Raw genomic sequence first — 20,829 nt, forward strand, 5'->3', positions numbered from 1 at the left:
GCAATGGAAAGAAGTGCATTAGGCTGGTTTTGGGGGGAAACAGCAAATAATTCCTCATGGCTTAGGGTCAACAGAGGAGAGGACACCTGGGTGAGAGTTTGAGTTGGAAATGGGGTATAGGCCACCTAGGGAGGTTAGTCTTAATTAGTGGCAGGGAGTTAACTCAGCAAATTCCAGTCACCATCCAAGGGAGACAGACAGATACCCAGAGAAGGAACGAGGTGACACCACAATGGCCTGGTTTTCTACTATCCAGAGACAATGGAGCAATGTCTATACATCTAGGTTATAGGGCCCTGGTCTTGTGCACTCTCACAAATCCCCAGCAATATTCCATGTTCTGGTCCATCCCTTCCACCATCAGGCGTCACCAACCTGGTGTTTCCCTTTCCTTAGGAGTCAGTTCTCTGCTAGATGATAGTTAATTGTATAATTTTTAAAATCTCAAACATCTCAGTACACATCAGTGTATGTTATTTATCCCAAGTTATAGACTTGCACTTGAACAGGGACTTTCTGGGCTAATACTTTAAACCAAATGGACAAAAACTCTAGTGGTAGAATTTCAAGCACTCTGGCACCTCTGTGAATGTGAGATTTTTGTACAAGAAAGTGGTGTTTTACCACCAGTCTTAGGCTGTGGGATCAGCTCCTTCCTTCATGTTTGTTGCCAACAAAAGGGTTTACAGAAAAAGAAAATAATTTGCCCTTGCAAAGACTGTGAAAACAGTCATATTTATAAGCACAATTACATACACTTCTGACTCTATCCCAGTGGCCAGTATATGGTAGCTGCCTAATATATGACCAAAGAAGGAAGAAGAAAAAAGAAAGGGAGGAAAGAAGAAAGGAAATAAGGTTGTCCATAATCTTTTTTAACATGGCTTCCAGCATAAAACTTGGTAACTAAAAACAGATGTTTTTTCATTCCTAAGGGGGCAGGGCAAGGGACATAGATATCCAATTTATTACCACTAAGATTTTTATCCTAAAATTTGAAATATTTTGAGTGTACAAAAAGCTTCATGTTGTATGCTCTTTATTGTATGCATGGATCTATGTTTATGGAAAGTTTTAACGGTTGCAAAGTCAAATTGCAAAAACGATTCATTTTTGTAGAGATCTTGATATATCATACTGCATTCTAATAAAATTTCCAATACTGGCAGTAACGTAGATTATAATACTAATGTTTCCCATGGGATCCCATGATCATAACTCCTTTGGTAAATGTTCTAGAGTTAAGGTGAATGCACCAAAGAGCTGTAACTCACTGACATTTAATATTGGCTAATGCAATATGAAAAATTCGGCAGCAAATACAGGCTGTAGAGAAACACTCCTTCAAGATTTGGAGTCCATGTCGTTCACAAAATGTTTTCTCCTCATATTCTGAGATTAATGCAGTTCTGACACCTTCCTCACAGATACACGATGATTTAGGAAAGACAACAAGAAAGTCATGGAGATAACAGATGAATGGGACCTTCAAGCAGTAACATTGTGACAAGAAATGAAACTTGAACTCTTTGAACAGAATTTTTCCAGGAAAGCACTTTCAAACTCTTGAAAGGGAAACATCAAAGTCTGAAGGGCAGATATGAAAAAAGTTTCCCCTCTTACACCAAAGTGACACAAATTCAATCTGACACACATTTATAGTGAATTTTGTGTGCCAACAAAGATAAAAAGGAAAAGGATACATGGTTGTCCTCAAGGAACTTATTACAATTATCTCTCAGCTGACTGGGACCTCTGTTTTCTGAATATTGTTCCCTTCTGTCCTCTGCCTACTTCAAAAAGGACTGAAGTGGTACAGGATTTTTCAAAGTACTCTTTAAGATGCTCAATTTCTGTCAAAATATTAGGAAACACAAATGGTAACTGCCATGAGAAAACATTTTTTCACCAATCAGCGTGGCAAAGATCAAGAGGTTTAAAAACAGAATCTGTTGGTAAGAGTGTGGAGCAACAGGCACTCTCAGACATTTCTGGTGGGCATGGAAAGAGATATGACCATTACAGAAAGCAACCTGGTGATGCTTACCTGAAGTTTAAATTCATTACAAGGTGATCCAACAACTCTTCTTCTGGAAACTTATTGCCCTTTACAAGTACTTTACTCATGTGAAATGATGGATATTAGGTATATTTGTGGCACCACATATATTCGGAATATGTCCATAGGCACATGCATATTGACACATATATTCTGAATAAGCAGAAGCTATAATAACTGAGGAATCTCTATATGAGCTCATACGGAACCAGAGCCAGATATATTTCTAGGAGAAACAAACAAGGTGCAGAACGACCTTATGGTGTGTTCCTATTTACATTTAAATAGGTGCTGTGGGTGTGTGTATAGAGAAAGAGCCAGGTTGTGCATAAAATATCCCTGGCAGACGACACAAGAAACTGAACACGGTGGCTCCTCTAGGGAGGATGAGAGGGGGGCTGGGTCCCTGGGATAGAAGGGAGACTTACTGTTCATTATCTACCTTCCTTTTGTATCTTTTGTACTAGGTGCCTCTATTACCAATTCAAATAATTAAATTTAAAGGGAAGGTTTCTAGAAGGGCATGTTTCCAAACCAGAGATCTGAGTGAATGCACAATGCACACTATTAAACTAGTCATTTCTACAAGGCCCTACCACTTTTGAAGGCCATCAAATAGAAGGAGTTCGTTCTGGAACACAAGTCCTAAAACTAGATCCCCACAGACAGAATTGGGGTAACTCTGTCCAGGGGTCTTTGGGACTCACTTCCCAGGTCAGCATTTTGGGACGCCAGTGCCCTCTTTCTGCCTTGACTGTTGCCACCTTGAGGAAAAGCTCAGTTCCTCGGATTTCTGCGTCTATCAGCACCCTCAGCTGCGCTCTGTGCACCCCTGTCATCGGGGTGCCCCATGGCCTTCCTCACCCATGCTTGGTCCTGTCTCCATGTCCTCAAGCCCCACCCATCCACCTGGAGATCACAGGCAGTCCTAGCCACCATCACCCGGGATGTTTACTACCTTCTGTCTCCCGCTGCTGCTGAGGAACACTCTCTGTGACAGGACATCTCAGTTATAGCATTTTTTTTCATAGCATTTATTTGTTTGTCTCCCCAAATGGAATGTGAATTCCCTGGAGAGGGATCTGTTCATCTTTGTTTCCCCACAAGAGCCATTCAGTGGAGATGTTTAATAACTGACCATCAGCTGAAGAGCTGCTTCAAAGCTGGTGCCCCCTGTGCCTCCTGTGCCCTCTGTACACAAAACGTTAGCCCCCACTGCCCAGCAGGGCCCAGGGATGCCAACCCTTTGGGGACTGTGCCGGCCCAATGGCAAAGGAGTTGCCTTCTTCCCAAAAGGTCCGTCCTGCCCCACCCTTCCAGAATTCACTCTCAGGCTTGGAACTGAAAAGAAGCCCCATGCTGTGATGGAAAAACAGGGTAGCTGTTCCACCAATTCATACTCTTTATTACATACCATGTTACACCCAACACCAGGACACAGTTTGACCTGCAGCTGAGGGCATTTCCCCTAGCCCACTTTCCTTCCCAGGGCCCCCAGTCCCCTGATGTTGCCTGAGAAGTTCCTGCTCAGGGCAACCGACCAGCAACAGTGTCCCCTGAGCTCCCTGAATGCCCCAAAGAGACAACTCCTGGACTCAGCAGTGGGCTGTCTTGTTTCCAAAGCCCACCCTCCGAGAACGGAAGCTCTGCCTTGGTTCTATGAAAACACAGTCAGTCCTGGCATTTCTGAAAATGAAATTTCCCTGGAGGATATTTCACATCGACACGCAACTGTGCAACTTTCTGCCACACTTTCACCCCTGACACCTTGGGAGTGGTGCTGCTGGTGCCTCTAGCACCTGCTTCCCTGTCCTGCCACCTGGATAAGAAACAAAGTGCAGTAGCCACATGCCTTATAGGGGCTGGTGTGGGGGTGGGAGTCCTCAGGATCGGCTTGGCTTAAACTAGTATTCAGAGTCTGGCCATGTCTAGAGAACTTCTGAATCAAAGGGGTTGGGTGTTCATTGGCATGAGGAGTGCGACCTGGAAGGAGGAAGGTTCATGCTTCAGGGCCCTGAGCAGAGGCACCAATGCCCCGGGAGAGACGACGGAGTGGCTCCAGCACAGTGAGTCCGGAAGGGGGCCTGGGATCTTCTGGCACCACTGGAAGCTCTGACAATTGGTGTTCAGGGCAGCCACGGGGGAGAAGGCATGAAAGTCCCCAGGAAACAGCATTCTCAAGTGGCTTTGCAGGAAACAGACACTAAAAAGGAAACCTAAGTAAAGAACCTGTGAGAACTGTCCTGAGCCCATGTGAAACACAACCATAAATAAAATCAGGGCAGAGGGCAGAGGCACTTCTGTCATGCAGCCGGACACAGTGAGGCAGCCAAGTCTGATGGTTCATGTCAAGGTGGCAACCTTCCTACACCAGGCAGAAGAGGCCTGAGGAATTTCAGGCTACAAAAGCAACTTGCAGATGTCAAGGGTACTGAAAACTGAACCGACAGTCTTTCATCCCTGAGGATGACAGCTCCCAAAATGTAGAACATAGTCTGCCTCAGGCTCTCCTGCCCCACCAACTTCACTCCTGCCCTTCCCAGAAATGAGGTATGCAGGGACCAGTGAAATGCCAGCCCTTGCCCTTGTTTCGGCTGCTCTTAGAAATGACAGCTTGTCTTGACTACAGACACCTCTCCGGATGCACCCAGAGCCTCTGTCTATTACGCAAAGGGAATATAACTCTTGACAAGAGGAAATAAATCTGATCACCCAAAGCAGAAGCCAAAACCAGAAGGGTGATGGTGGTTTTCCAGCAGTGAAGAAATCCATGGCTTGATTTTTTTTTTTTGAATATACATTCCAGATGTTTAAGAGAAATCTACAAGCCACATCTCTAGATTCCAAACTGGCCTCTCTGTTCATCTCCTCTCTGCCCTAAGCAACTCTCCTCTCTGTAGCTGAGTTAATTTCCCCCAAAGCCCACTTTGTTTATTAATTTGCTGAAGAGGTTCTCCAGTCATCACACATTTGCTTTTAGAACTGGGTGGACTGAACCAGTATTTCCAGGACTATCCCCTGCTAAGCTTCAGGCTCATCTGTTCTCCAAAAAGCATTTTTCCATCTTTGTTCTTGTTGCCTGTCACTCACCCCATACCCATAGTCATCTGTGGATATCTTGCCATCTTTCAAAATCCAACTTAACACCACCTCTTCCAGGAAGACCTTCCTGATTCTTCCAGTAGGAATTGATCTCTCTCTCTCTGTCTCCCGAACTGCTACAGGCCCTTGTTGTCTCTGCTCCTTTCGCGTGATTCCTCTCATATTGCTTTATGTTATGTTTGCTTTCCAAACAGGCTGTGCTCCTGAGGAGTGAGCTGTATTTTGGATTTTCTGTACTACAAATTTTCTGGTATCTCACAGTACTTAGCATTACACCTCACATGTAATATAGACTTGCAGCCTTTAGACTGCAAGGGGCCTGCTATGGACTAAATTGTATTCCCCCTCAAATAATTAATATTTTGGAGCTGCAACCCCCAATGTGATGGTATTTGAATATTAGACCTTGGGGAAATAATTAGGTTTAGATGAGATCATGAGGGTGAGATCCTCACGATGGGACTGCTGTCCTTTCAAAAAGAGACACCAGCTGGGTGTGGTGGCTCATGCCTCAAATCTTAGCAATTTAGGAGGCCAAGGCGGGTGGATGATTTGAGTCAAGGAGTTCAAGACCAGCATGGGCAACATGATGAATCCCTGTCTCTACAAAAAATACAAAAATTGGCCGGGCGCGGTGGCTCACGCCTGTAATCCCAGCACTTTGGGAGGCCGAGGCGGGCGGATCACGAGGTCAGGAGATCGAGACCATCCTGGCTAACACGGTGAAACCCCGTCTCTACTAAAAATACAAAAAATTAGCCGGGCGTGGTAGCGGGCGCCTGTAGTCCCAGCTACTCGGGAGGCTGAGGCAGGAGAATGGCGTGAACCCGGGAGGCGGAGCTTGCAGTGAGCCGAGATCGCGCCACTGCACTCCAGCCTGGGCGACAGAGCGAGACTCCGTCTCAAAAAAAAAAAAAAAAAAAAAAAAAAAAATACAAAAATTTAGCCAGGCATGATGGTGTGCGCCTGTGTTCCCAAATACCGGAGAGGCTGAGGCGGGAGGATCTCCTGAGCCCGGGAGCTCGAGGCTGCAGTGAGCTGAGGTTGCACCACTGCACTTCAGCCTGGGTAGCAGAGTGAGATCCTATCTCAAAAAAAAAAAAAAGTTGGGGGGGAGAGAGAGAGAGAGAGAAGGAGACACTAGAGGTTTTGCCAACTGTCTGTCTGTCTCTGCCGTGTGAATGCACAGTAAGGAGATGGTCATCTGCAAGCAAGAAACGGAGCCCTCAGCACAACCTAACCATGGTGGCACCCTCATCTCACACTTTCCAGCCACCAGAACTGTGAAAAAGTATGTTTCTGTTGTTTAAACTCCCAGTCCACCTATGGCACTTTGTTATGGCAGCCTGAACTGACCAAAACAGGCTGTCCACTGAGCCGGCCTTTTTATTTTCTACAGTGGTTAAATACCAGGTCCAAAGCGACACAGAGCAGAGCAGGGATCAAAACCCAGTCAGTCTCCTAACCCCCAGCCCACAGCTCAAGCAAATAGAACAAGCTTGCCAAATAACACAGAATGAAAGAAAAGGCCCAAAGCAATAAGTATATTTTTCTTAGACATGTCCATATCTTAAACTCTTTTTATCCTAGCTTTGAAATAACAAACCGAAGGTCCAAGGGGACTTCCAGCAAGGTCTGAAATTGAGAATTTGGCTTAAAAGACTGCAAGGGATGAAGAAAAGACCGGGAGAAGGCTAACTATTTGGTTAAGACAATATCATATTACAGAGTTATGAATTATGCAAATGAAACCACGGGATTCACAACCTCATGAGATTTCTTGTACCTATACAAAAAACTGTGCGAACAAGCATTTCGGAGCTTTGCTTTAAAATCTTCTGTTACTACCATCCTGTTACACTAGTTATAGGGTTTTACATCTCATGAAGGGCTTCCACATATATCGTCTCATGGAATACATGCAACAGCCAGCACAGGTATCACCATCTCCCTGAAGCAGAGTACACTCTTGAGCCTTAGCTCGCTAAGTGACCAAACAAAGTCACAGAGCTGTTGGAACTGTGACTGGAATACCCTGTGTGTCTATGTGTGTGCAAGAGAGAGAGGGAGAGACATAAACAGAGAGAGAGTTGGGGTGGGATTGATCCCACTTCACTATATTTTCCCAAGATGGCATTCAAAGAAGTCCCACAAATGTTCCCCATCAGCAGGCAGCTGAAAGAAAATAAACCACCGATGAGAGCCCTGGGCTTAGCCCTTGTTCTGTCACCAATTCAATATCGACTGGGGTGAGCCACTTAGCCTCTCTAGTTCTGTTTCATCAACTGCAAAAAAAAGGTGTGTTGAATTGTTTTGTCTTTTTTTTTTCCAGTCAATGAAAGGGACACTTTATTGAGGCCCCAGGGCCATGGGGCCTGGGCAGGAGGCTGCCCTTGGGGGAAGGAAGAGCCTTATTTGATCTTCCTCTTGGGGCACAGGTTGTTGGTGTGGCCTCACTTCTTGCGGCAGTTGACAGCACGGGGGTGCAGGCGAGCACAGCACTTGCGGCAGATCATCTTGTCGCAGTTGTATTTCTGGGCAAGCTGGCAGAGGGAAGGCTCAATAATGCCACCTCACAGGTGCAGCCCCAGGTGCAGGATGGACTCTTTCTGGATGTTGCAGTCTAAGAGAGTGCGGCCATCCTCCAGCTGTTTGCCCGCAAATATCAGACGTTGCTGGTCAAGTGGAATGCCCTCCTTGTCTTGAATTTTGGCCTTGACATTCTCAGTGGTGTCACTGGGCTCGACCTCGAGGGTGATGGTCTTGCCTGTGAGGGTCTTCACAAAGATCTGCATCTCTGCGTCCGTAGCTCAGCCGCCTCACTCTTGTTTTGTCTTTGATTCCCTTTAAGTTCAGACAATCTGTGGTTTTCTAAATTAGACAGTTAGATAAAAGATCAGGCCAAGTCACTTCCAAAAATGTCTGAGCTCTGGATCAGGTACTCAGGAGGAATATATATTTTTTCATGATGTTTCTTCCCCAAACTCTTCACAGGGGAAGGGAGCAGAGACAAGACTGCAACTGGTCTGAATGCAACAAGAATTTAAGCCAGTGCTGTCCTTAAAAAAACTCAGCTTTAGCCATTGGCACCAATGTGGGCAACATGGCTTTGCAGGAAACCAGATCCAAGTATGCAGAAGATCACAAGCTTTACTCCACTGAGACCAGCAAAAGGCACATTTCTCAGACACTCTTCTCTATGGAATTTAAGATCTTGTGACATCCTGCCTAATTTACACCCTAAACACCATTAATTTCAGGCCAGTGACAGCCCCAGATCAATAAATACTCATATCATAGTAAATCAGAAAACAATGTTAATAGCACCAAAAATTGCTTTATATGGCAGCAACTGTATTTATTCACCATATGTATTACTAATAAAATACAGAGAAGGTAAGGGCTTAATATGTCATTCTGTGAGTTTTTAACACAGACTATTTTTAATCAAATTCAAAAGATTTCCTCAATGATCCCCTGGCTCTAGAGCAACTAAGAACATTCATCAAGAGAAAGACATTAGGGCAGGTTTTTAACAAATGAGAAATAAAGTCATTCTCTAGAAAAGATGAGGGTTTAAGACATAATTATTAGGTCTTGAAAGCCTTGAAATTAAAGCCAGTACTAATACTGGCTTTCAAGTCCCATATTGTTTAGTGGGTATATTAGTCAGGGTTCGTTAAAGGGACAGAACTAATAGGATAGATGTATATATAAAGGGGAGTTTATTAGAATTGACTCACACAATCACAAGGTGAAGTCACACAACATGCTGTCTGCAAGCTGAGGACCCAGGAAGGCAGTCTGAGTCCAAAAACCTCAAAAGTAGGGAAGCTGACAGTGCAGCCTTCAGTCTGTGGCCGAAGGCCCGAGAGCCCCTGGAAAATCACTGGTGTAGGTCCAAGAGTTCAAAAGCTGAAGAACTTAGAGTCTAATGTTCGAAGGCAGGAAGCATCCAGCACAGGAGAAAGATGGAGGCTGGAAGACTCAGCAAGTCTTCTCTTTCCATGCCTGATTTTATGCTGGCAGCTGATTAGATGTTGCCCACCCGATTGAGGGTGGGTCTGCCTCTCGCAGTCCACTGACTCAAAGGTTAATCTCCTTTGGCAATACCCTCACAGAAACACCCAGGGACAATAATTTGCATCCTTCAATCCAAACAAGTTGACACTCAGTATTAACCATCATAGTGGATAAAGTACAATACTTGCTTTCAAGTCCCATATTGCATAATTGTTGTATTTTGTATTAATTCATGTTGGCACATATTATGGAAATTTCAAGGACTCTCTACCAATGAGTTTCTCCTTATCAGCAGATGTCCGTGAGGAAGATGGCAGGAAAACTCATTCATCAGAAGAAATGTAGCTCATGACTATGATCGCTTTCCCAGCTCCAGCACTGAAGTCCCAACTTCACAATTTTTTGCCTTTCCAATATACAACATTACCTACCTGGCATCTTACTTTATGTTCATACTAAACAATGAAATTGGTGAAATGGGAAGTTCAATATCTAAGTTACAGTTCTTCCCAAACACATTAAACCATATAATACCTATTTAAAATGTTTATTCCAGCACCCCTTAAAATTATGCATTATGCACTCACACAACAAGTTGATCTGTAACTTTCAAAGTGTGTTGACTGTAATTTGGGTTTCAGCATTCATCACTTATCAAATACTCAGTTAATATCTGCCCTATAGATATAAAATAAATACTCCACAGTCCTTGCCACAATAGTCACCATATAGTGACTATTATAGAGACAAACATTATATTATATTATAATATAAAGACAAACATTATATTATAATATAAAGACAAACATTATATTATATTATAATATAAAGACAAACATTATATTACATTATAAAGACAAACATTATATTATATTATAAAGACAAACATTAAAATGAGTAATTACAGTAATGCAGCTAGTGGTTCAATAGAGATATGTATAGTGGCTATATCTATTGACATTTATTCTATTAAATTTAAAACTGAGAATTTTAAGTATTTATTGTTCATTGAAATAACAATAAGAAATCCATTGTATGCTAACATAAATAACATTGTTATGAAAATGACTATATTTCAAAAAAAAAAAGCAAGAAAGTTACTAAGTGAAATAAACCAGTCACAAAAAGACAAATACTATATGATTTCACTTATATGAAGTACCCAGAGTTGTTAAATTCAGAGACAGCAAGTAGAATGATGGTTGCCAAGGGCTGAGGGGCAGAGGGCGTAATCGGGAGTTATTGGTTAGCGGGTGTAAAATTTTAGTTTTGCAAGATGAAAAAAGTTCTAGGGATTAGTTACCCAACAATGTTAATGTACTTAACACTACTGAACTGTACACTCAAAAATGATTAAGATGGTAAATTTTATGTTCATGTGTATTTTACCACAAATTTTTTTTTAATTTTAAAAATTTAGTAACAAGAATGGCATAGTTTTACAGTTTTATGCATCTTATAAATGTCTAGTTTAATAGAACACAGCTGGATTCTTATATCTGCTCCTACATTCAATCTGTTACAATATATTGTTTTGATTGAAGTTTATGAAGATTATCCAGCATCACACGTATTTTTTTCTAACTGCGATTAGGTACTTAGAAAAGGAAGAGCATTTTGATAGCTTTATCTGATCATTGCAGATATTCTTTGGTATCACACCAAAACTTAACAAGTGGTAGCTTCTTAAAGGTTAGTTATAATGTGGAATCTGAAACTATACAAATTAACTGTTGCTATATTCTCTAACATTACCATCCACTGTTTACTTCCTACATTGAATGAATCTTTTACCCATGCATGATTTTGTAACATCAAGCATTGGTCATTGGGGAAATATTGGTTGACTCTGTTAGTTATGCAGTTTTCCAGATGTTGCCATATCTTATTTTATATCACAAAATTGCATGTGTTAATTTCACTTCTGAGCTCAGAAAAGTCTTTAAGTATCCTGAAGCTATCAAGCTCATGGTGGTGAATACAAAATCTCCAAGATTCTAATTTTCTCTTGAAAGCTCAAATTTTATTATTAGCCATAAATACTATCAGTGAGTTTCTTGACACGATAAGCACATTTTGTTTATTTTTGCAAAAATGCACCACTAAAAAGATCTGCCATGTCTAAGTATCCATCGTTTGTCTTATTCTTTCAAGTAAAAATGGGGCCCCATGAAAGAAAGGACTAGACAGCTCCCAGTTCAAACGATCAAACAGTGATAGCATTGTACTTCAGTGTGCAGAAGAAGGGCCTTGTGCTCATGTCTCATTTTGTCACACAGAATATGTTTTAAAATTTTTTCATAAGGGCCAAGGTTTAGAAAAATTAATAATTTCTTACTCCTTCATCAAGGACGTTGTTAAAAGAAATTGTCTTTTTTATCTCCCCACAAATACGTGGCAGTGAAGAACACAAGGACCACTAGCACAACTTGATTTTAACACTTTGATTCATGCTAAGAAGCAGCAGTTTTCCTGCCATTGCTTCTGCACCGTTAGCACAAATGTCAGCACAGAAAGGCAAGTAACCTCTTAATGTTAATATGAAAATACTTTGATCTCATGGGTTCCCAGAAAACAGTCCATGAACCACAGTTGGAGAGCCTCTGATCTAGAAGGTTCTTGACTCTGGAAACAAATTTCCTAGGAATGTGTCCTGGCTTTTTCATCAGCCATATGGTGTTAGGCAAATTACTAAACTTTAGTGAGCCTCAGTTTCCTCATCCGTTAATAGAGATAATAACAGTACCTACCCCAAAAGAGTGCTGGAGGAAAAAATAAGCCAAACTATATAATGCGCTTACCTCAGTGCCTGGCTGATTGTATGTAACAAATGTTAGCTCCCAATGCCAGCTATTGTTATTAATGTTATTACCTTCTGCTCCTTTGCAAAATGCTGTAGATATTAAATGTCCTATAAATGCTGCTTAAAAAGCAATGATCTTCTCATTTCTCAGATGAGAAGTTTTTATTTTGCCAAAACAAGATCTCATTTGACAACAAATCCCTAAAAATCCTGTCAATAAATTAAATATTGACATATTAAATGTCCCATACATATTAAATGTCCTATAAATGCTGCTTAAAAAGCAATGATCTTCTCATTTCTCAGATGATAAGTTTTTATTTTGCCAAAACAAGATCTCATTTGACAAGAAATCCCTAAAAATCCTGTCAATAAATGTTGGTGGACTGAATAAAGAGTCCCATATGGGAAGAGGTCATTGCACATGTATGTTTATATTTAGGCATTATACCGGAAATGCTTTAGCTCCTCAGTGTAAAGGAAGACTATCATGATGTTTCTAAGGGCCAAATGGAGTGTTTTAACATTTGAATGTAATGATTTGGAAATACCTAGATCTAAGACAACCCTAGCATGGAATCTTCAGTGTTAAAGAAAAAATTAAAACAGGTAGCATATCAGAAATGCAACAATAAAACAAAAATCATCCATCCAAGCCAGTTACTGGGTTTCTGTCTCTAAGAGAGATTTTTGGCTTTTAAATGTTGCTTCTTTTTCAAGAGGATGATTTTTTTCTCTTTCTCCCAAGAAAAATTTAATAGAGAAGAGGGAATCCCCAGTCCTCATCTTATTTCTTTATTTGGGCAAATGTCGTGGCCTTCACAACCAATGACAGCAGAAACCTTTATGAAAACAGCACAGCCTTTTCAATCTCAAACACTTAAAGGACTATTAGATTTCAAGGAATGAAATAGCTGAAAAGTGACTACATTTGCCGTATTTCAAGCTGAGTGTGTAAATAACTAAGGTCAAACTCAGAAAACAAGGCTGATAATTCCATGGTGACCAGCCAGACTCCGGTTCCCATCATTTATTCATATGTTGATAGACTTCCCCAGGAAGCCTGGGAAAATAACAGAAGTTACTCAACTTCCCCCAAGAGAAAAGGGCTTCATTTTTCCTTGGCAGATTCATTTCTAATCACATAGCAGGGAACCATTATTAACATCTGGATATTCAAAAAGAGCCACTGAATTATTATAAAAATGTTTCAAATCATCAGCCTAAAACTCAAATGATCTACAATGTGTACGTTCTTTTTCCCTCTTTAGTCAAGAAGATAAATGGAGAAATTCTTTATATGTCAACTTTCATTACACATTTGTTTTTAATCTAGGAAAATTCATGTCTGCCTACTATACCTCCGTATCAAAGACTGATATGTCAGCATTGGTTTCTGCTCCTCCCACCATAAGCTTCTTTTGAGAACAGGTTTTTTTCTTTCTTTTAGAGACAAGGTCTTGCTCTGTCACCTAAGCTGGAGTATAGTGGTGTGATCACAGCTCATTTTAGCCTCAAACTCCCGGGCTCAAGAGATCCTCCTGCCTCAGCCTCCCAACTCACTAGGATTACAGATGCATGCCACCATATCCAGCTAATTTTTAATTTTTTATAAAGACAAAGTCTCACTATATTGCCCAGGCTGGTCTCAAACTTCTGGCTTCAAGCCATCCTTCTGCCTCAGCCTCCCAAAATGCTGGGATTTCAGGCATGAACCACTGTACTTGGCCAAGAACACGTTTTTTTAGGAGTGAGATTACGGCAAAAATTAGTTGGTTCAAAACAGCCACAGTCTACTACTATTACAGATTAGTACTGAGTTATATTCTCTTTAGCACAGTTATATGCTGTTAGGTTGAACAAGAATGAGGCAGATCAAATGTCATCATGTTTAACCAGCCCCTTCCTCCTTTACAGTTTTTAAAAATTTAATTGTCATGACTTGTTACAAACACACTCAGATATTTTGATGCCCTTTGCCAAACCTCATCCAAGTCCTCAACATTAGAATCTGACAGCACTTGATAAATATGTAACACTTCTCATTAAAACTGTCTAGTAGCTTCTCATTGCTCTTAGGATATTATACAAATTTCTGCCATGGCCCACAGGGCTCTGCTTGCAACCCCATCAAGAATAGGTCAGAGGACAAATGTGGTTCATGCCTACAATCTCAAAATTTGGGAGGCCAAGACAGGAAGATAAGGATTGCTTCAGGCCAGGAGTTTGAGACCAGCCTGGGCAACATAGCGAGACCCTAGCTCTGCAAAGAAAAAAAAATTAGCTGGACATGGTCATTCTCACCTGTAATCCCAGCTACTTGAGAGGCTGAGGCAGGAGGATTGCTTAAGCCCAGGAGTTCAAGGCTGCACAGAGCTATGATCATGCCACTGCACTCTAGCCTAGGTGACAGAGTAAAACCCTGTCTCTAAAAAAAATTAAAATTTAAATTTCAATTTAAAAAGAATAGGTCAGGCCCAGGTGAAAAATGATGGACCATCCCCTCCAACCCCAAACCCACCCCAGCAAGGATGGACAGGCTAAAATCTTTGCAAGCAATATTTACTTAGGCAAAGCCCATTTCAAACTTCTTGCCCTACTAATGGGCACCAACTTCCCACCACTGCACTCCACCTTCTGCAGGACCAGGCCCTCCCCACCCACCTAATCACCTGCTCCAGCCTCCTCTCCTGCCACACTGCCCATCTCTAGCCACCCTGAACCAAGACTCTGCCCAAGGTGCTTCCTGTGACTGTTTTTTCTGGCCAAATGCTACTTAACCTTGAAGTCTCAGCATAAGAGTCACTTTCTTGAGGACATCTTGCCCAGCTCTACCTCATACACACTCAGACTCCACAGGCATCCTTTGTCACACTGACCATAACAGTAAATAGCTAACAAGCTATTGAAGTAGCCTGCTGTTCAATGTCCATCTCCCCACTTAGTCAAAAATGCAAAGATTAGGTCTGTTTGACTAGTGTAACCTCCCCAAAGCCCAGGATATAACTATATATAGGCACTCAAAAAACATTCCTTCACTATGCGAGATAGTTTTTAACAAGGCGAAACCCCTCCTGACTAAACTTCACATTCAGATGAAATTCAGTACAGATCAAAGAGTATTTCAGAGGGGAGAAATCTTTACAGTCTATTGGCTGTAAGGTAGAGAAACTGAAGAGGCCAAGGGGTTTTGGTTGGTTGCAGACTTAGGAGGGCCAGGGCTCCCCAACATTTGTGTGACCCCCACACAACAGTAGGGGTCCCAAAACCACTGGTCTAAATATTTATAATCTTCAGATCAAGCTAACAAACAGTTAAATAAAATATGTCCTCTAGTTTTATCTTGAAAATATGCCTTCAAATAAATTAGAGGTCCAGATAATTAAACATAGTGAAATATAGAGACTTTAATCAAGTTGGGTTTTCAGCAAGAAAATTATCCACATTTTAAAACTCTTGAGTGGGGGATAATCATTTTCTTCATCACGTGCACAAATACACACACACACACACACACACACACACACACACACACAGAGTATGTAGTTATCCATTAAGAAAGAATGGTTGCCACTGTTTTGAAAAAAAAAAACAAAACTAAGATTCATAGGATGCTCAGAATCCAGTTCTACTGAATTGCAAAACCAACATGTGTACGCATGGGAATTCTTGCCCATAAAGAAAGTGCTGCTCTCACTTAATCATCTCTCTTCTTCCATATCTACCCCAAGAAAAAGTCCTGCTATGTTCCTCCTTTGTACAGTTGTCAACTTCCATCCTACATTTTCCAATATTCATCTTTGGTGCCTCCCAAAGAGTGGTATTATGAGAGAGTCTTTAGGTCTCAACCAACTAGCAGCAGTGTCCTGTCTTGTAATTACCAAGAGCATTTTGCACATTATCATGGGGTGAGGATCCCAAAAAGTGAAGAAAGACATTCACGATGTAGCACGAGTATACCTCGCACTACCACATGGATGTGATCTGATGCACTGTGTTCCTTCCCACCGACTCCCGCTTTCCCTTCATCTTCCGTGTCTTTGCAGATTGTTCATCTGCATTTCTGACAGTGACTTTAACAAGGGTCTTTAATTTTATCCCTTCTCATTCTCTTTGTTAGGTAATTACCATAAACTGCATTCAAATACTCTATGAGAAACTTTAATATATGATTTATAATTAAATATAAAAAGAATATTAAATATAAAAGGACCCATGAATCCCTTTGAAGAGTGAAACAATCTATTGTGATGTGAACTAAATTACTAAACTATACTTGTTCTGTACAATTCTGTTTTTCCTGTGTTGTGATACAACCATACCCTGGAGAAGGCTTTGCTCGGGCTTCTGTTTGCTTACTTGCTACTGCACTTACTACTTTTTTGTAAAGACAAAAGTATCTCAAAACGCTAACTTGGAAGAACCTGACATTCCAATTGTTTCACTGACAATATTGGTTGAGACACAAGGAATTACTTTGAGTGTCAATGTACCTGTGTTGATGAGAACTCCTAAATGATTCTGAAGTGGCTTCCCAGGCTGAAACTTGCCGCATAACCAGTAGTAGAGGGAAGAAGGATAAAATTCCAAGGTGAAATGTATTAAACACAGACTTATTTTTCAGCTTCTCCTTTCGCTCCGCCTCCAGGAGAACTAATGCCTAATGATTCCAGGAAGTGAAAAGTAATTAAATTTCACTTGGTGTAAAGTTGAAGAAATTGTCCCATGTGAAAAGAATGTTTCTTTGCCACATTCCATAGGTGGCAATAAACAGGCAAATTTCACTGGTTTTGATATAGCAGTATGAGCTTTCACAGGGCTCAGGTCGATTTCATTTTAAAAAGTTGAATTTATGGGACAGAGGATTGAAAGGTTTGTACTGACATGTTTAAAACCCTCTTTTAAAAAGTGGCATATTGCATCGTTCCATTTAAGTGTTCACACCGCAGACTGAAACATAATCTGTTTACTGAAAAAACAACCTTTTATTGCCCTGTGAATAATTTCCCATTGAAAAAGAAAACAACGTACAGTATTTTAGTGCTTTGTGAAACATCTGGAAATTTTTCTTCAGTTGTGAAAGCTATGAAGAATTTGCATCCACAAATTACAAATTTTTTAAAAATGTAACACAGGAAAACTTCAAACATACTATTGAACCTACCTAACTTTGCTCCAAAAAAGCAAGTTTCCAAAGGCCCACTGAAGACACTCAGAGAAACAAGGCAACCAACTCACCTGAAGGCAAGTCTGGTTTCACAGAGAGCCCATTAGAGATGTTTTGCTTTTTTGTCCTCATTTTCTGAACACAACATAAAGTGGATTGTATCAGTTGTTAGGGTTATGCCAGGTGTTCAACAAATAAACCCCAAGTTCCAGTGGCTTAGCATAGTGGGAGCTTTTTTTCTTGCTCACTTAACAGTCCAACGTGGTGTGCCAGATAAGGCAGGCATGGAGGTACTGACAGTGCCACCTCTGCCTCTGCCATCTTCAACAGGTGGCTTTCCAGCAAGGAGAAAGAGTCTGCGGCCTAGAAGTCGCCCATTAGGACAGGGACATTCCATTGGCTAAAACTGGACCATGTGACTAAGCGAGCTGCAAGGGAGGTGGGAACTGTAGACTAGTTGTCCCAGGAGGGACCCAACCAGCACTTTACAAGATTATACTCTTTCTCCACATTCCAACATGGACAGTGCTTAGTACTGGCTTATCCAACCCTGACTGTGGGCTCTCTGTCAAGCACTCTGCTATGGGTACTGGGGTGTTTCTGAGGTAACACGTGGAGGAAAGCCACTTGACTTTAGACACTGTTTTGTGATATCAGCTCCTAAGCCTGCAGTGGTATTGTAAAATGGCAGTTGTAAAATGGAACTAATTATTGAGATAGCAAGTTAACTAATTGAAGCTCTACGAAGAGTTCAAGCTTTGGAATTAAAAATCCTTTTGGCATTTTATTCTATTTTATTTTTTCCCCTGAGACTTTTATTTTCCCGCAAGGTGTGTCCGGAATTGGTTCCTGCCGGTGGGTTCTTCATCTCACTGACTTCAAGAATGAAGCTGCGGTCGCGGTGTTACAGTTCTTAAAGGCGTGTCCCGAGTTTGTTCCTTCAGACGTTCAGATGTGTCCAGAATTTCTTCCTTCAGGTGGGTTCATGGTCTTACTGACTTCAGGAATGAAGCTGCAGACCTTCGCAGTGAGTGTTACAGCTCATAAAGGCAATGTGGACTCAGAGTGAGCAGCAGTAAGCTTCAGGGCAAACAGTGAAAGAGCAAAGCTGCCAAAGCTTGAAAGGGGAATCCAGCACGTTGCCACTGCTGGCTCCCCTGGCCTACTTTTCTTCCCTTATTTGGCCCCACCCACATCCTGCTGATTGGTCCATTTTACAGAGTGCTGATTGGTCCATTTTACAGAGTGCTGATTGGTCCGTTTTTACAGAGTGCTGATTGGTGTGTTTACAACCCTTTAGCTAGACAGAAAAGTTCTCCAGGTCCCCACCCGATTAGCTAGACACAGAGTGGTGATTGGTGTGTTTACAGACCTTTAGCTAGACACAGAGCACTGATTGGTGCATTTACAATCCTTCAGCTAGACAGAAAAGTTCTCCAGGTCCCCACCCAATTAGCTAGACACAGAGTGCCGATTGGTGTGTTTGCAAACCTTTAGCTAGACACAGAGTGTTGATTGGTGCATTAACAATCCTTTAGCTAGACAGAAAAGTTCTCCAAGTCCCCACCCAACCCAGAAGCCCAGCTGGCTTCATCTCTCAAAGGGAGCTTCACGCAAATTTCAGACTCAGGAGCTTTGTGCAAAAACATCTTTCCAAAGTTGTAAGTGCTTCTTCCTATCCATCAGCATGGGATGTTCTTCCACTTGTTTGTATCCTCTTTTATTTCGTTGAGCAGTGGTTTGTAGTTCTCCTTGAAGAGGTCCTTCACATCCCTTGTAAGTTGGATTCCTAGGTATTTTATTCTCTTTGAAGCAGTTGTGAATGGGAGTTCACTCATGATTTGGCTGTTTGTCTGTTATTGGTGTATAAGAATGCTTGTGATTTTTGCACATTGATTTTGTATCCTCAGACTTTGCTGAAGTTGCTTATCAGCTTAAGGAGATTTTGGGCTGAGACAATGGGGTTTTCTAGATATACAATCATGTCATCTGCAAACAGGGACAATTTGACTTCCTCTTTTCCTATTGAATACCCTTTATTTCTTTCTCCTGCCTCATTGCCCTGGCCAGAACTTCCAACACTATGTTGAATAGGAGTGGTGAGAGAGGGCATCCGTGTCTTGTGCCAGTTTTCAAAGGGAATGCTTCCAGTTTTTGCCCATTCAGTATGATATTGGCTGTGGGTTTGTCATAAATAGCTCTTATTATTTTCAGATATGTCCCATCAATACCTAATTTATTGAGAGTTTTTAGCATGAAGCGTTGTTGAATTTTGTCAAAGGGCTTTTCTGCATCTACTGAGATAATCATATGGTTTTTGTCTTTGGTTCTGTTTATATGCTGGATTACATTTATTGATTTGCATATGTTGAACCAGACTTGCATCCCAGGGATGAAGCCCACTTGGATCATGGTGGATAAGCTTTTTGATGTGCTGCTGGATTTGGTTTGCCAGTATTTTATTGAGGATTTTTGCATCAATGTTCATCAAAGATATTGGTCTAACATTCTCTTTTGTGTGTGTGTCTCTGCCAGGTTTTGGTATCAGGATGATGCTGGCCTCATAAAATGAGTTAGGAAGGATTCCCTCTTTTTCAATTGATCAGAATAGTTTCAGAAGGAATGGTACCAACTCCTCCTTGTACCTCTGGTAGAATTCGGCTGTGAATCCATCTAGTCCTGGAATTTTTTTGGTTGGTAAGCTATTAATTATTGCCTCAATTTCAGAGCCTGTTGTAGGTCTATTCAGAGATTCAACTTCTTCCTGGTTTAGTCTTGGGAGGGTGTATGTGTTGAGGAATTTATCCATTTCTTCTAGATTTTCTAGTTTATTTGCATAGAGGTGTTTATAGTATTCTCTGATGGTAGTTTGTATTTCTGTGGGATCGGTGGTGATATCCCCTTTATCGTTTTTTATTGCATCTATTTGATTCTTCTCTCTTTTCTTCTTTATTAGTCATGAAAATGGCCATACTGCCCAAGGTAATTTATAGATTCAATGCCATCCCCATCAAGCTACCAGTGACTTTCTTCACAGAATTGGAAAAAACTACTTTAAAGTTCATATGGAACCAAAAAAAGAGCCCCCATTACCAAGTCAATCCTAAGCCAAAAGAACAAAGCTGGAGGCATCATGCTACCTGACTTCAAACTATACTACGAGGCTACAGTAACCAAAACAGCATGGTACTGGTACCAAAACAGAGATACAATGGAACAGAACAGAGCCCTCAGAAATAATACCACACATCTGCAACTATCTGATCTTTGACAAACCTGACAGAAACAGAAATGGGGAAAGGATTCCCTATTTAATAAATGGTGCTGGGAAAACTGGCTAGCCATATGTAGAAAGCTGAAACTGGATCCATTCCTTACACCTTATACAAAAATTAATTCAAGATGGATTAAAGACTTAAATGTTAGACCTAAAACCGTAAAAACCCTAGAAGAAAACCTAGACAATACCATTCAGGACACAGGCATGGGCAAGGACTTCATGTCTAAAACACCAAAAGCAATGGCAACAAAAGCCTAAATTGACAAATGGGATCTAATTAAACTAAAGAGCTTCTGCACAGCAAAAGAAACTACCATCAGAGTGAACAGGCAACCTACAGAATGGGAGAAAATTTTTGCAATCTACTCATCTGACAAAGGGCTAATATCCAGAAT

General features: G+C 41.3%; 1 long non-coding RNA gene and 1 pseudogene across 2 annotated transcripts in view; both read right to left on the reverse strand.

Moving 5' to 3' along the window:
- LOC134810525 (uncharacterized) overlaps positions 1-20,829 on the reverse strand; it is a 381,944-nt gene that overhangs the window by 313,041 nt on the left and 48,074 nt on the right. The window lies entirely within an intron of this gene.
- Positions 7,446-7,971, reverse strand: LOC100615111 (ubiquitin-ribosomal protein eL40 fusion protein-like; annotated as a pseudogene).

Source organism: Pan troglodytes, chromosome 6 (genome assembly GCF_028858775.2).
Source record: "Pan troglodytes isolate AG18354 chromosome 6, NHGRI_mPanTro3-v2.0_pri, whole genome shotgun sequence".
Taxonomy (NCBI): Eukaryota; Metazoa; Chordata; class Mammalia; order Primates; family Hominidae; genus Pan; species Pan troglodytes.